This window comes from Pan paniscus, chromosome X (genome assembly GCF_029289425.2).
Source record: "Pan paniscus chromosome X, NHGRI_mPanPan1-v2.0_pri, whole genome shotgun sequence".
In the NCBI taxonomy this organism is placed as follows: domain Eukaryota; kingdom Metazoa; phylum Chordata; class Mammalia; order Primates; family Hominidae; genus Pan; species Pan paniscus.
In genome coordinates, this window is record NC_073272.2 from 8054893 (window position 1) to 8067427 (window position 12535).

Genomic DNA, 12535 nt, shown 5'->3' on the forward strand with positions numbered 1-12535 from the left:
AAAATGGATCATGGTGATGGATGCACAACCCTGTGAATAAAAGCTGTTGGACTGTACAATTTAAATGGGTGCATTGTACAAACTGTGAGTTATATCTCAACAAAGCTGTTTTTTATTTATTTATTTTTTATTATACTTTAAGTTCTGGGTTACATGTGCAGAATGTGTAGTTTTGTTACATAGGTTTACACGTGCCATGGTGGTTTGCTGCACCCATCAACCCGTCACCTACATTAGGTATTTCTCCTAATGTTATCCCTCCCCTAGCCCCCTACCCCCCAACAGGCCCCAGAGTGTGGTGTTCCCCTCTCTGTGTCAATGTGTTCTCATTGATCAACTCCCACTTATGAGTGAGAACATGCAGTGTTTGGTTTTCTGGTCTTGTGATAGTTTGCTGAGAATGATGGTTTCCAGCTTCATCCATGTGCCTGCAAAGGACATGAACTCAACCTTTTTATGGCTGCATAGTATTCCATGGTGTATATGTGCCACATTTTCTTAATCATATATACATATGTATATGTGTATATATGCATATATATAATTTCATTGTAGAAAAATGAGAATACCATTAACCAATTTTCAAAAAAAATCACCCACTATTCTACCACACTAGAGACAAAAACTGTCAAACTTATTTAGGGCTCTATTTTTATTCCAGCCACTAAACAACATGTAATGATTATATCTGTGTTCATTCTCAGTGTTTTCTTACATAAATGTGTCATAACTAATTAATCAATAGCTATCATAGGAGAGTAAATTCATTCTGATATTTTGGTGTTGCAAAATTCCTTCGTATTATTGATTTTCCCACTTCTGCTATTTTTTTCTGGTTAAATTCCTAAAATTATGTTTACAGAAACCCATTTAAGACTTTTTAAGGTCTTTATTATATATTTCCTAATGGCTTACAACAAATACATGTTAAACACATTTATCAAAAGTGTCCAAGAGTATCTTTTTCCCTATATCTTGGCCCACCTTGTCTATGATTTACCATTATATTTCAGTTTCATCATGGAAAACTTATGTAGTGTTTAAATGCTAGCAGTTTTTATTTACCAGTGACTTTAAACATTTTTATATGTTTATGCATCTTATAAATGCATTTGCAAATAGTTTTTTATAGCCTTATCCAACATTTTATTTTATTAATACTTTTCTATTGATGTTAAGAACTCTTTATATAATAATTGTTCAATACATGTAAGCCACATGTTTAAAAAGCTAGTCTCTGCATATTTGTACATGTCCTTTATGTTATAGAGAAGCATTTATTTGTATAGTAAAACTTATAAGTATTTTCTCTTTCATTAAAAAAATATTGTTGAGCCCTGTCTATGGGCAAGAGACACTATTACCAGAGTATTAATTGTATAAAAAATACACCTTGTCTTTCTCATGAGGGCCTTAAAGTGTTGGAGACAGGAAGGTAGATTTTTAAAATTACAGAAATAAATATATAGCTAATAATTTTCATAAATGTTATAAAGGGATATCAAAATTTTCCCCGGGGAGATTCTATAATCTATAGAGTTGGTGTATATGGGCAAGAAATGATGTTGGAGCTACTGTCTGAAGGGTGACTTGGTGTCCATTATGTGTGTGGGGGGAATTAGGGGTTTGGGGTGGGAGGAAGGTGAGGTGGATGGCAGAACTGGGTGTGTGCTCGTAGCCGAAGTAGGTGGTTTCCTTCTGATTTCTATATTTAGAGTCGAGCTTAGAAAATCTTTCTACATTCCCAAATTCTATCAATGTTTATCTATATTTTATAATGTATTTATTATTATTTTTTTACCTGCATTTCCATCTTGAAATGTATTTACTCTTGGATGTGAGGCAGGGATCTAGTTATCTAATTGCTGTTTTGCTGATGTTGCTTTTTCCCATCAAATGGTTAGTTTGCCCTTTTATTATTAAAAGATAGCCTCATCATATATTAAATTCTGGTAAATATGCTGGTCTCACGTGCCTATAAAATAATGTCAATGAAATTAGAATTAACTTATACACAGAAGTAATGTATGTAATTTTAGTCATAAAAATGCAAAAGTGTATCATAAAATCATATCAGGTCTTTAATAGATGTCATGAGTACTCATATTAAAGATATGACTGAGATAAAAATAAGATATTTTTTAAAAGATCACTTGTACCATGGCACTCTTTCTAGAATCTTCATGGAAGGATTTTGCCTCCTTCACAGTGGTCTGTTAGGCTGGTGCAAAAGTAACTGCGGTTTTGGCCATGGCACCATGTTATGAAAGCTCCTTTTGGCAGAAATCCATTTGTTTCTACTTTTCTTATTTATCCTGAATATCTAACAGGTTTCTTTTTTATACAGCACTCATTAATGTGTCCATCTCAATAAACAAAGAGCTCATGTCCTTGGGGTAGACAAGCTTTTATAAACTGTGCACAAAAACACTAACCTTACAGTTAAAGATTGTAAATTGTTGCTGCCTGATAACAAACAACCTCTGTATAAAAGCAGTCACAGTTAAGTGAATGAAAAGGAAAGCTGTAAGTGAAAGGAGATATTTGCAACAATTATAGCCCCCAAAAGAGCTTGATATAGTAGAATATATAATGGGCGGCTTCAAATCCATCAGAGAGAAATAAAAGACAACCAAATACAAATAAAAGAAAGAGACTTTCATGGGCACTGTATAAAAGAGAATTCCTAAACAGGCAGGAAACATGAAAAGTTGTTCAAACTTATTAGCAGCCAGGTAAATGCAAATGAAGCCATAAAGTGATACCATCACACACTCACCTGGATTTCCATATTTAAAGACATTCACAATACTGAGTGTGGCAAGGACATAGAACAGTCCTGTCCCATAAAACATTTTGTGATGACAAAAATGGTCATTCTGTGCCATTAAATATAGAAGCCACTAGCTGCATGAGGCCATGTAGACCTTGAAATTTGGCTACTTGGACTAAGGAGCTAAATATTTAATATTTAATTTTATTTTATTATAATTAAATCTAAACAAGTATATGTGACTGGTGGCTACCAGATGGGATAGAGCAGATACAGAACCTCCATAGGAATTCCACTGTTGGTGGAAGTGTATATTAATACAAACTCTATGAAGAGTTTATGTCATTATTTACTAAAGTTGAATGTACACATACCCCAAGACACATCAAATTCACTTTTAGGTATATACCTAAAGACATGTTCAAAACTGTGCTCACCAGCATTATTTACAATATCCCCAAGTGAGAAACATACCAAGTGTTCATCAGTAGTAATATCAATCAATAAATGAGTATTTTCATGCAATAGAATATCACATAGCAATGAAAATGAGCTAACCACCACTACACACAACATTGGCGAATCTCAAAACCATAACACTAAGCAAAAGAAGCCAGATGCAAAAGAATAATTATTCTATGATTTAATTTACTGAGTATCAAAAAGATACTGAACTTGTCTGTGGTGCGGTCATAATTGGGAGGCTGGTAGAGAGGAAGCAGAGGAGTTAGTGGTGAGAGGATCTGCTTGCCAGATTCTTGACCATTTTTCAAAGATGGAGGTACATGCACAGGTGTGTTCTCTTGTGATAATTCATCAAGCTGCATATGAATTATTTGTGCACTTGTCTGTATGTATGCTATAGTTCCATATAAATGGTAAACACAGCAAAAAACGGCATGTTAGTAGTGCATTTAATGACGTGGAAAATTATGCCATAGAGTCCAAGAATGTAAACTTCAATAACTCAGAGTAATCTCTGATTGCTTTGAGTTTTTAAAAAGTTTTAGGGATCCCTTACCCAATTTATTTTTTAATCTCATTTCTCTTTTATATATACACAAAATTGGTGTAACTAAATAAACAAAAAAGTGCTGTTTGAATAAGTATAAAATACAAATTATAAACGATAAGAAAATATTGTATCATCTGTTTAAATGACGATGTTTACTTAGTCTCTTTCAGAGGCCAACAACAGGGGTGTGTCTTATCATTGAAGGTCTCTTAGATACAAGGACATGCAGTGGCTATTTGATTATTGAGATTTCCCAAAGCAACACAAGACACTTTTTTTTTTTTTTTTTTTTTTTTTTTTCTGAGACAGAGTCTCACTCTGTCACCCAGGCTGGAGAGCAGTGGTGTGATCTCGGCTCACTGCAACCTCCGCCTCCTGGGTTCAAGCAATTCTTGTGCCTCAACCTTCAGAGTAGCTGGAATTACAGGCAGGCACCACCACACCTGGCTAATTGTTGTATTTTTGGTAGAGACGGGGTTTCACCATGTTGGCCAGGCTGGTCTTGAACTCCTGACCTCAAGGGATCCACCCACCTCAACCTCCCAAAGTGCTGGAATTACAGGCATGAGTCACTACACCCAGTCACAAGACACCTTCTTTATAGGACACAGAAATTACAGGACAGGCCATGAATCCAGAGTGAATTCAGATAGTGCTCCTATTGAGGCCAGATGAGAACTGAAGAAACAGAAGCAAAAGGATTGAGGAGGCATTGAGTAAACAGCAGTTCCTGATGGGAATTGGATAAATACATAAATAAAAATTTAAATAAATAGTAATAAAAATAGGAATTTACACATACAGGAATAAAAATGAAACTTCTCTTGGTCATTCTATCAAAATTGTGAGTGAAGCTTCCCTCCCAAGTATTGCCACTCCTGTTGAATCATGGAGGTCTAATAGCTATTTTGCAGGAAGGAACGTCTTTGTCTATGAGTAGGTAAAGTCAAAGAAAAGAATTTAGTGAAAATCTATGTTTATTGAAAACTAGAATTATAGGTACTTTGCTAATTAGTTCAGAATAACCCATTTAAGTTGCTGTATATCCAAAAATACTACTAGGGCTTATTGGAAACATTCATCACTGTGCTACAATCTGACACATTTCATTTGGTTGATTTGTGTATAGGAATGCTCAAATTTTCTTCTCAATCCTTCAGTGCAAATGGGTATAAAAACTCTCAGTTCAGGGACAGGCGAAGTGGCTCACACCTGTAATTCCAGCACTTTGGGAGGCCAAGTTGGGAGGATCTCTTGAGGCCCGGAGTTCAGTTTAAGATGAGCTTGGTAATACAGCAAGATCTTGTTCTCTGCAAAGATATACAAAAATTAGCCAGGCATGGTGGTGTGCACCCGAAGTCCCAGCTACTTGGGAGGCTGAGGTAGGAGGATCACTTGAGCCTAGGAGTTCTAGGCTGCAGTGAACTAGGATCACGCTACTGCCCTCCAGCCTGGGGGACAGAGCAAGATTCCATCTCAAAGAGGAAAGGAAGAAAAAAAGAAAACAAGAAGGAAAGAAGAAGGAAGGAAGGAAGGAAGGAAGGAAGGAAGGAAGGAAGGAAGGAAGGAAGGAAAAGAAAAAATTGCAGTGAGCCAGGATTGTGCCACTGCACTCCAGCCTGGGTGACAGAGCAAGACTCTATCTCAAAAAACAAAGAAGAAGGAAGGAAGGAAGGAAGAAAGGAAGGAAGGGAAAAGAAATAATTGCAGTGAGCCAGGATCATGCCACTGCACTCCAGCCTGGGTGACAGACCAAGAATCTATCTTGAAAAACAAAGAAGAAGGAAGGAAGGAAGGAAAAAGAAAAGAAAAGAAAGGAAAGGAAAGGAAAGGAAAAGAAAAAAGAAGAAAAGAAAGGAAAAAATTGCAGTGAGCCTGGATCGTGCCACTGCACTCCAGCCTGGGTGACAGAGCAAGACTGTATCTCAAAAACGAAAGAAGAAAGAAAGAGGAAGGAAGGAAGGAAGGAAGGAAGGAAGGAAGGAAAAAGAAAAGAAAAAAGAAAAGATCCTCCCAGTTCACATTCTGAGGTACTAGTAAGTTACATGGAGAAAACCAAGAAAATGCCCTGAGACTAATTAAGTTGAATTCATGATACTTTATTTGCTTTGTCTTTGTTCAAATGGACCATTGGTGACAACGGCTGCAACAGGGAGGATTTTGTGTAAAGACTTTTCAAATGGAGTCAGTTTCTTTTATGAGAAAATTACAAAGTCCAATGCATGTTAGGGATGGGAAGTCTTCAGCTATTATTTCAGCTTGGTTACTTTCATTCCTCCTCTTGCAAGAACTTTGCTATATGAAGAGGACCGTTGTTACTGAGTTCCGTCATGTTCAGCAGAGTGACAATAAAATCCAAAGAATGCATAAACATTATCATGCTATTTTTTCCTAACCCTTTTAAACTTTTGCTCAATTTGATGTTAACAAAAGCAGGCATTCATAGTCTTATACCATTAGAAAATTTATTCTGTTGGCAACAAAAACAAAAACCAACAATCCCTTGTAGATATATGCATTGGAACATCAGCAGTTGCCTTCCAGGATGTATTTCCCCATTGATTCATCCACTTTGATGTGTGATTCTGTTCATGTTCTTATCCTCTAATTTTATCCCCATGTAGCCAGCGCAGCATCTATGAAATAGCTGATGCTATGTGCATCTCCATGGGATACCTGATGAAACCACAGGCAATCCCTGTACCCCTGCTGGTGACCAGCTCAGGAATTGGGCAAGTAAACTTATTGTTGCTAATAAGATGAGGAAGAATGTCTTCCGCAAGGCTCTTGTGAGATGTGTCTTCCTAACTAGTAGATATACACAAGAGGAGACGGTCTCTCTGCTTCCACATCACATATTTCCCCCCATGTCATGCCTAGAACTGCACAGCAACCTTGGTGTACCAAGCTGTATTAGGGTTCTCTGGAGGGATACAACTAATAGGATAGATGCATATATGAAAGGAAGTTTATTAAGGAGAATTGACTCACATGATCACAAGGTAAAGTCCCACGAGAGGCCATCTGCAAGTTGAGGAGCAAGGAAGTCAGTGGTGGATCAGTCCGAGTCCCAAAACCTCAAAAGTAGGGAAGCCGACAGTGCACCCCTCAGTTTGTGGCCAAAGGCCCAAGAGCCCCTGGCAAACCACTGGTGTAAGTCCAAGAGTCCAAAAGCTGAAGAACTTGGAGTCTGACGTTCGAGGGCAGGAAGCATCCAGCACAGGAGAAAGATTAAGGCTGGAACACTCAGCCAGTCTGTTCCTTCCAGTTTCTTCTGTGTGCTTTATTCTAGCCGCAATGGCAGCTGATTTGATGTTACCCACCCAGAGTGAGGGTGGGTCTGCCTCTCCCAATGCACTGATTCAAATGTTAATCTCCTTTCCCAACACCCTCACAGACACACCCAGGAACAATACTTTACATCTTTCAATCCAATCAAGTTGACAATATTAACCATCCCAGAAAGTTGTAAGGATCCACTGTAGGACAATGGGCATATAGTTAACAATACTGTACCATGCACCTCAACATTTGTTAAGAGTGTATATGTCGTGTCGTGTGTGTTTTACCACAAGTTTAAAAATACTCCTGAGTATCTTATTCCATATACTCAACACCTTAGCAAACCTTAGTACTTCACTGCCCTTTTCTGGCTGCATGGCGTATCAGAGAATGTGTGGGCTTTGGAGTCAGACAAGCTTCAGTTCAAGTACTAGGTGATCTGGAACAGGTTATTTAGCCTGGCTGGTCCTCAGGGTCATCTCTTGTAAACTCAGGATGGAATAAGACAGCCCCATCTATCTTCCAGCACCATTCTAAGGATGACTCATAGGCATTGCTCAGTCATGGCAGTGATTATTATTTTTTGATTAGCATCTAGCCCTCTACCAGGAACATGGTAGGTGCCCAATAAATGTTTGTTGAATGAATAATTTAATTCATTATTAATGAATTTTTATTTTATTTTACCCTGCTCTTCACCATTTTTTTTAGTGCAATTACTCTTTTCTAGTTTTGAGTTGTATCCAAATTCTCAATCTAGTTAAGATTCAAAATTACATATCAGCTTGCTGGGCTAGCACTTTTCCTTACTCCTCTTCCTGAAGGGTCCCCAATTCTGTTTCTATTCTGTGTGTCTTTTTTCCCCACTTCTGTGGACATGTGTCCAGAGCCCCTTGCCCCCAAAGCCCTTCAACTAGTTATTCTCCAGCAGAACATTTTTCTGCCAGTAAAAATATTTTCTTTCAGGAATTGGCTAAAAGCTGTTTTCATAAAAACTTCCCTATATGAATTGAGCCTATAATTATCTTGCTCTTTCTTAGGATTTCTGCAGAGCTTATGCACACCTAAAGCGTGCCAATTCACACTTGGTTCCGGGGTCTATAGTAGTCACAGAAGCATGACTCCTGTCATGAATGCAAGCTAGGATGTGGTCCCTAAAGCAGGGGATGTGTCTCGAATGCCTCTTCAATCCTTGTACAGTGTCTAATACAGTACTGCTTCCACAGTGTTGAGCAGCAGTCCTTAAGAGGGTGGAGTTTAGAATTTGATCTTTGCAGACCTGAGTTTTAATCCTAGCTCTATAACCTATAAGCAGTATAAGAAAGGTACCCAAACTGTCTGTCTCATTTGTCCAGTGGGGACACTACTCATTTTACAGGGTGTGATGGTTAATTTCAGGTGTCAACGTGACTGCCTTAAGGAATACGTCAGGAATTGGTAAAGCACTGTTTCTAGGTGAGCCTGCACAGGTATTCCTGGGAAGAATGGTGTGAGCTGGTGGATGGAGTGGGGAAGATGCCTTCAATAGAGACAGGCCCCATTCAATTCTCTGAGGGCCCAGATAGAAGAAACAGGGCAGAGGAAAGGCACTTTCCTCCCTTTCTCTCCTGGAGCTGAGACTCTTCTTTTCCTGCCCTTGGACATCAGAACTTCAGGCTCTTTTCATACTGAGAATTACACCATCCACTTCCCTGGTTCTGAGGTTTTTGATTGTGACCTGAGTCACACTCCTGGCATCCCAGGGGCTCCAGCTTGCAGACAGCTTGTCCTGAGACTTTTCACCCTCTAATTCCCCTAATAAATCCCCTCTCATCTGTCTTTGCTGATAACCTGTTGGTAGCGTCTCTCTAGAGCCCCGATTAATCCATAGGGGTAATGTGAGGGAGAAATGAGGTCGTGCATGGAGAGCATTTCACACCCTGCCTGACACATGCCCAGGTCCAACAGGCTGCAGCTGCAGTTATTCTAGAGCTTAGCATCAGTGTTCAAAACAGTGGAAGGCCTTCCCTCTGGTACCCAGCCATCGCGTTGAGCTTCTCCTGTCATTTTTCAATTCCGGAGTGTTTTTTGAGAGCAATTCTGTGTCCTGTGTATCACTGACGTGGGGCCAAAAACAATCTGTATGCGTGGGGATCTGAAGCTGGGAATGACCAATAGGTCAGAAAGTTCTTAGGAGTCAGGAGCAGAGGAAGCTGCATGGTCAAGGGGAATCGAAGTGAGCCTTCCTGCCATGTGTCCTATTTCCTGCGGTCTAATGAGACAGAGATATATGTATGTATGCATCATCTCATGCTTAGCTCTTTAATATGTACAAGGTGTTTTCAAATTCTCCCACCAACTGTCTTTGACAGATGAGAATCTCAAGATCACCTGTTGTTCATGACTGCAGTCAAAGGGATCTGCCTTTTAGGGACACAGGAAGATTTGCCTAAAATGTCAGGAAGCTTTGATATTTATCATTTGATTACAAAAGTCAACTGCACCTTTGCTGTTATATTATTTTGGGTCTTTACTCATTCCACTGTTTATTTTAAGCCTGAGATTGTGGGTAGTTGGAGAAGGAGGGAAAGTATTTAACACTCTTATTAACTAGTTTAACTGTGTGTATAACATGTAGAATAAAGAGAGACTTAAATGAAGATGTAGTATTTGTGAATGCTCCAACAAATTAAAAGATTACTTAAATTATTGATTTTTTTTTTTTTTTTGAGATGGAGTCTTGCTCTGTCACCCAGGCTGGAGTGCAGTGGGTGCAGTCTTGCAATCTCTGCTCACTGCAACCTCCGCCTCCAGGGCTCAAGCAATTCTCTTGCCTCAGCCTCCCAAGTAACAGGGATTACAGGTGCACACCACCACGCCTGGCTAATTTTTGTATTTTTAGTAAAGACAGTGTTTCACCATGTTAGGCAGGCTGGTTTCAAGCTCCTGACCTCAAGTGATCTGCCTGCGTTGGCCTCCCAAAGTGCTGGGATTACAGGCGTGACCCACCGCACTTGGCCTGATTTCTGATTAAACCTCTTATTGTCTATAATGAATTAAAAGTTTGTGAAAGTAAATTCAATGACATTTTTGCATCTATAATTTCAAAATCATAGTAACTTTCCAAATCTGAAAATGTCTGAAACACAAGTCTGCCAATCATCACAATAAAACATGAAGCCCTAGTGAAAGAGCTAGTCAGGATGGGTTCCCAACAAATAGCAGTTGAAGCTCCTACTGCCATGAAATGATGAAAGAAACACGGTTTAAGTGCCATGGATAATTATTTCAATGCCAAAAGAATCATCACAGACTGTTGTGACATGCAGAGCTTGAATGGAAATATGGCATTAAAATAAGGTGCATGAAATTAATCCTTGAATGTAATTTTGAAACACACTGCAGAAGTGCTCCCTAATATACACCAACCCCAAAAGTGGCCACTGACAAGATAAATTTATTTCAGTTTTTATGCTGCCATTATGGAAAAAACTATAGCAGAGAGTTCACCAATTTCCCTTTGGAAAGAGATATACAACCACAGCCAATACGCTTTCCTAAAAGACAGCAGGAGCTTTTCATGCGGACTTGTTTCCCATCCGTAACATACAAATATTTATTGTCCAGGGTCAATACAGCCTTGCAAATAAACAGGCTTTGAGTTATACCAAGCATGCTCATTCTTATATGGTATTTCCATATAAGAAATACAAAAGAAATATACCACAAAATGATGGTGTTCAGGACATGGGGCAACGCCCTGTTTCTGTGGTATAGTGGCCTAGATTTCGTAGGATTCCATAGGAGGCAGCTACAAGTTCAACATGAAAAGCTCTGAAATCCCTTCCTAAGCTAATGAAGTGAAGCCCTGACCACACCAAGGAAAGGATGAAACAGAACTCATTTGTTGTTTCTCAAATGATGCTACCATCTCTTCAAAGCCACCATTAATTTTAACATCTTTAAAGGTATAAGAACAATGTATGTAACAAGTGAAAACTGCCTATAAAGTTAGTGCTTTACATCTCAAACCCTTATTATATGGAAATTCATATTTTCAGAATCACATAAAAGTTTAACGTGCTATTCATTGTAAGATTAAAGGACATGAGTTATTCTGTCTGCATAATTATTAACAACTGGAAATTAAATCGTGATAATTTTGTACTTTATTCTTCTTAAAATGATAATTTCCTTTCTCCTTTTGCCTGAGAAGCATGCTTCAACAATACCAACAGCTTACCTTCTAAAATAAATGATCACATATAGAATATATATTTTATATATTGTATATTTATCTTTATGCATTACATATTTATATATTATTTATATATTATATATAAATATAAATATATTTACATATTTATATATGTATTTATATATTTACATAGAATATAACTATTTATATAATCTATATGTGAAATAGATCTCTATCTAAATGTAAATACATAGAAATAGATATATAAATATATAGAGATTATATATTTATCTATAAATATACAGAGATTATATATTTATCTATAAATATACATATAAATACAAACTATATATATATCCATTAGAAATATACAGGTCTTTTCTAAATATAAATATAGAAATACACAGGTCTTTTCTAAATGTATCATAAATTCTACTATATAAAATTCTACTATATATAGAAAAGACCTGTGTGTTTATATGTTTATATAAATACCTGTGCATTTACATAAATATGTATAAAACCTGTGTATTTATATAAATATATATAAATATAGGTTTAATATATATAACACATTAGAAATACAGCAGTGCATTATACTATATATAGAAAAGATCTGTGCATTTATATAATTATATATATAAATGTACATTACATATATACACATTAGAAATACCCATCCTTTCTATATATAGCAAGTTCTATATTATTCTCTCATTGTAATTATTGACAACTGGGAATTTTGTACTTTATTTATTTTTTATTTTTATTTTATTTTTCTTAAAATGATAATTTCCTTTCTTTTTTTATCTGTGAAGGATGCTTCAACAATCACAACACCTTACCTTCTAAAATAAATGATCACATATAGAATATATATTTTATATATATTTATATTTATATATCTATTTTCATGTATTTATATTTATAGATAGGTTTCATATATAGATTTGATGTCTATATTGATATATTATTTATAAATATAAATATATGTTTAATATGTTTTATATATAATATATAGAATATATTTGTATATGTAATCTATAAATATAAAAACATAAGATATATTAATATATAAATATACATAATAGGTTCTACTATGTACAAAAAAGAGTTGTGTATTTCTAATGTGTATAATCTATATTTACATTTATTTATATTTATATATTTTGTATATAAATATATATTCCATATTTTGTCTATATGTATATATTTTATATGTAAACATATGTTTGTCTATAGTAAATATAGTTGTATATTTTATTTCTATAAAAATTTACATATATTT